We start from the raw sequence: 5960 nt of genomic DNA on the forward strand, positions 1-5960 counted from the left end.
TAAGTAATAAAGAACTTATGAATGAAGTTGACTCGAGTTGATCCATCCAACAACAACTTTGACTTGTTAACCAACCAAAGAATTCTTTTCATTTTGTAGTGTGGATTAAGGTCATTTAAATAATTTACAGTGTCCTGAAAACTCACATAATGAAAATATATTATGTCTCACATGTGAAACTTTTGAGTTTATGCTATGATGAAATATATTAATCTACATTTTAATGTAAATCTTTTTTTTTAAGAACAATTGTTGATGGATTATTGATTCTTTCATGAATAAGTTTAATATTACATTATATTATATTAGTATAATGTGTATAATTACAGACCCACAGGAGCTTTTCTGTTCACATATTTGAAGGTGTAACATGTCAGTTTTAATATCTGTTACTTATGGGTAAGGTAGCTAGGTGGTAAAATAGAACTGCAGAATTTACAGTGTGGTTGGGAATGTAGTTGATATGCATTTTTAAAAGGATATTAAAGCTGCTGCTATAAAACTGTCAGGTTGGTGAAACATCTGTAACGTTCTAACTTTGGATGCCTTCAAGGAGAACTGAGGGGGTCTGAAATAATGAAACTCAGCATGTAATATTTCTAATGTGGGTCAAATAAAACAGCCTCTTCCAAGACAGAACATTAGTGTAGCCTATTAGGACGGTGAAGTAAGCAAGTCTGTGCAGTTTTGGATGGTCTAGTCTGTATGATGCCTGTAGGCACATCTTGATATATTACTTTAAGAAGAAGAGGAACATTACACGTGTCATGTTTTTTCTCTTTGTCAGCCCCATTCTGCTTCAGGCTCCTACAGTTATATAAATATATTTGCAGCAGAACAGCTGGAGATTAAACTCATTATTTACACCCCCTCATGCTAGAAGATCCACAGTTCGCAAAATAACTGAACAGAAACAGTATTATGAGCAATCTCAGAACATGCAGAGACTGACGGTGAGAACAGGTGTGTATGTGTGTGTGTGTGTGTGTCTGTCCTCCATGAAGGGTTACAGGCTGCATTACTCCTCATAAAGCAACAGTTAGAGAATTACAATGATGACAGATAGCCTGTCCCAATGTTGTGTGTGTGTGTGTGTTGTCCCTCTATCTTTGTGAGGACCATTTGAGCTTTAGTCCTTGAGAGGGAGGTAATTTTTTTGTCACTTATTCAAAGGGCTGTTTGAGTGTTAAGACTTATTTTCAGGTTAGAATAAGATCAGAGCATCCTTGGGGTTGGGACCCAACATAGGGTCTCCTGACAAGCATATGGAGTTGCAAACTCTAATTCTACTTTGTTAAAAGAATGATTAAATATTAACTTCTTTTGCGATGCAATTTGCCGGATTGTAAAAAAGTGTGCACTTTGGGATACAATGATGAACTTTAAATGCATCCTTTCTAACATCTTTTTATTGGGAAAAAAATAAATAAGCTGTCTGAACATTTCATTGATACGTTTAGTATCACCATTTTTGCAACTTGCCAGGTTACATGAATTAACAATATTTCCTTATTATGTTAATATAAAATGTATTCGCTCACCATTTAATTTCCCTTAAAACTTTTTTGCTGTTCTAAATTAGTTGTATATAAACGTTATTTCTAGGAGACAGGGCTGGAAAAGGCCTGTTTGTAAAAGGGCCAAGTCTTTTTTAAAAGTCACAAACAGCATGAGATGCTTTCTAATTTACTGTATTAGAGAAATAAATAAGTCAAGTAAAACGGTACTTTTTAAGTCAATTCATGATCTGCTGTTTACTTAAGAACCAAGGAAATAAAGTGAAACTATCACCTTATTGAACTGAAATCATATTCTTTTGAATCATATTGCATTGAACCGCATTGTGTTAAATCAGATTGTGTGAAATTGCACATGCATCACAATAGGGGTGAATGATTTATCACATCAGCAGTTGCTTCATGTGTATGTTTAATGTATCGGATCGTCGGCAGTGCATCGAAATGTTTATCTTAAAGTGATGAAGATGCACGTCCGTATTGCACATTGATGCAACCTGGCATTCACACAGAGAAGGCGGGATCACTGAACATCTGACTGAGCTGGCAACTGAGTGCTACAGTGATTCCTGAGTTTTGTTGGAGGAAGTTTGGAGCAAGAAGGCTCAGAGCCGATATAACACACTACAAAATCGTAGTTTCCTTTGCAAGCACTTATGTGGGGATACGTCTGAAAAGCTGAGCTGTGACCATTCAAGCCATGCTGGCACACCACAAATGGTTTTTCACGGCACAGCATGGCAAGGTAAAAGGTATTGTTTACTTCAATGACATGTCGGAGGTGTGCTGGTTGTCTGTAGCTCTTCATTTAACAGCTCACTGTAGCTGTTTCTGCCTGTTCTATATTTAGAAACTGGATTCACTGTAGAAGTAGTGGGACTTTCCCCAACTAAAGACTCTCCTAGTCGTTAGATAAAGCAAATAGTCAACTAACTCTTGAATGTTTATATTATTTTAATTATTCATGTTTATATTATATTTTAACAGCCTGTTAAATGATAACAGAATAAGCAGTAAGGATTCTCAATGTGTCGAAACAACCTCCAAGAAGATTTTTTATTTCAACTAAATATAATATCACATCCATTTTGTTGATCAGAACAAAGAATAAATAACTTTCAACTTCACAACAAAACAAATACTGACAGACTTATCGATACGATGGATGGTGTATGACAGCTCATTACATCATCAACTCGCTACAAACTACACTACAAAGACCTTCAATGGTTGGCTGCAGTCTGAGCGGGACAGTGCAATTATAGCAGGCTACACTGGGATTGTGGAAAAACTACATCACTTCTGTGAAGCAGAATCTAGTGCTATTTTTTGCATGAAATCAACAAACTGTTATAGACAAGACCTGACTTTATTTTATGTTAATAAAACCTAAAATTAATGTCAACTCACACCCAGAAAGGTTGTTGGGTTAGGAAATGTATTACATCAGCAAGGATTCTTAAGTATTATGTACAAAGTAAACATGTGTTTGTGGTAAATTATTAGTCTGTTTAGACTGTTAACGACCAAAGACACAAAGAGGCTGTGATTAAATGTAGATGCACTCCTCAGAAACACACACACCCGCCTTTGTGCATACATTTTGCATGTGTTTGTGTGTATACAGTGTGTGTGTGTGACGCGTGAGCAGGTTTATCTGATGTTTGCAGGCCTGCAGCAAGGTGCAGTCCAGACCACAGAGAGCTAAAAACACAAGTCTGAACTCACCATTCATTTTCTTTCTGGGCAGTCTGCGTGACGGAACATCAGCAACACAGCCAGCACACACAGCACGACACCACAACACACACCACGACACACACACACACGACACACCACACACAGCACACACACACACACACATGCAGTCTCAGCATTTAAGAACAAGCCAACATCCTCTTCTCCTCACTTTTTTAATTCTACACTTTTAATTTTGATTCATTCATTTCCTACAGGTCGCTTACAGTTCATGCTGTTCTTTTCATTCACATCTACTTTTGAAGCCACACATTTATTCTCTCCTCTTACACTTTCCTGTTTCCACAGCTCTTCACAGATAAGCACAAACAACACTTCAGTCCTACCAAAAGTACTGGGTTTTAGATTTACTGTAAGGCCGAGCTTCATTTGGGACAACTGAACATCTTTACTTCAGGGTGTGTGTGTTCTTTGTACTGTGCATATCCAACATGTATGTGCAGTGCGTGGATTTAACTAGTATGCCTCAGAATGGCAGCTTTCAGGTCAGAGCAGAAAAAATGTAATTTAAAACATTCAATACAGAGCTCAGCTTAATTCTCTGGTCTGATTGGCTGATTATGTAATTATGTGGTCTCTCATCTGTGAATATCACCCTGATGTTTGACATAATGACCCACTATTCACTGAGCACAAAAAGTGTTGATTGCTGGTTAGAAGCTTTATCTTTTGACATGAAACGTTGATTTAAATGATTACAGGCTTACAAAGAAAAATCCATGTCCATTAAAATGTCCCGAATTCTACAAAACTGGTTAAAGAAAGAAAACAATTGTGTCAGCTAGCATTAAAGAGTAAAACCTATTTATATGGCTAGTTAGTGTTACTGATCCTATTGCAGTTCTATTGATCTGGAAGCAGGTGACGTATGTGGTGGCAGCTTTAGTCACCAACCAATCCCTGTTCCTATAGAACCAATGTCCTGACACTGCAGACTGGCCTCCACCACAGACACTGTAGAGTTAGTCTTAGTCTTAGAGTTAGAATAGTCTGATTCACCAGATGTAGGCTGTGTATCAGCCTGCCTTTGGCCGCATTTTTCACACAGCATTCTCCTCCCCTTGTTTTCGTTTTTAAAGTCCCTTTTGCTATATAAAACAAGAATAACAACCTCCGATCTAGCAATCTCCATGTTGAAAATAGCAAGTTACCCTGACTCTGACCTGGTTGTTAATGGTGCAATCTAGCAGCTTTTACCTTTTGTTTTGCAAGGAATTAGACATTTTAATGCCACCGTGTTTTGTTTTCCCACAGCAGAATGATAATGGGTGCAGCCTGATCTTTGGAGCCCGGGGTTCGCATCTTGCAAGTAGTTAGGATTATACCTTACTTACCCATTTAAAAATTTTAGATAACAGATCCACAATTTAAAGTCCAGAACAAGAACATCCACACTATGTACTAATCTGCTTCGCTGGTCAGAATTACAGATGGAAGCAATGCATGTGCAGATGAGATGAATTTCTCCCTCTGAAATCATTAACCCTAAACACTTTGCAAAGCAATAATTGACGTGTGTGGTTTGATGTTCTTAATTTAAAGCTCTGACAAGTCGACACTGCAGGCAGAAGATTGAAACGTCAGCAGCTAGAGCGTTTTTACCACCAGCCAGGGTTATTAGATCACATGTTCTGTTCTATGGAAAATGTATTAAATCATATAACATCATTAGGATTTTTCTATACTTGGAAACCAGCCAGGCAACCACCGAATCAATACTTACATTTCATGCTGATATCCAGATATTGTACAGCATGCTCCAAGCTGAATGACCCACAATGTTTGAAATGAGACTTGAATGTCCTTTTTGCTCAAATCAAGTCAATGCTCTCACACAAAAAGTTTTGGTTAATTGTCGATCTCTGAAAATTGACCAGCTAGTTTTGAAAACATGTGGTGACACCAGAGCTTGAATTGGAGTGGGACTTACTTGCCTTTTGCCTTTATATGATAGCACAGCTTAAGATGGACATGAAAGGGGTAGAGAGGTAGAGAGAGAGAGAGAGGGGGGATGACATGCAGCAAAAGGCCATAGATCAGATTTTAAACTGCACTGCCGCAATAAGCACATGGTCTTTTATTTTGTGTTGACTCTGGCGGCCCCTGTGGACAAAAGCGGTAGCGTTTCCACAGTCTTGTTTCATTGATTTCAAGGGGAATTCAACCCAATGGCAGGCATTAAGCATAAATATATAGAAATCTTGTTTGTTTGTGTAGGTTATATAGAGACATCAGTATTAAACTCAGACTGAGAGTTTGGTTTCATTCATGATGAGATACACTCCACAGTTTTAGCCCAGTCATTGTGCGACCCCCTGCCAGGGCTCTAGCCTAGTTTTTAGAACCACGTGTATATCTGGAGGCTGCACTCTTTCTATAGCAACAGTTGCAGAGACTCATGGTACTGTAGTATATGTAATATTTTTGACACTCTACTATGTTAATATGATTTGTTAGGAAATTAAATGTGTCAGACTGCTGGCTGTAGGTGTGTGAGGGAACATTTAAGTTTTCTTAAAAGTAAACTTTTTTAAATGTGACTTCATGGTTCTGAGGATCTCACATAAACTTCTCTCCTTAACCTTAACCTTATTAAGTCTGATAGAGAGGACTGGATAAATATCCTTACTGGGCTATTTTACTCATCTGTCTACTGAAAGAACACAACACACACACATACACACA

The sequence above is a fragment of the Morone saxatilis genome, unplaced genomic scaffold (assembly GCF_004916995.1).
Source record: "Morone saxatilis isolate NCDOM2014 unplaced genomic scaffold, NCSU_SB_2.0 Contig18, whole genome shotgun sequence".
NCBI classification, from domain to species: Eukaryota; Metazoa; Chordata; class Actinopteri; family Moronidae; genus Morone; species Morone saxatilis.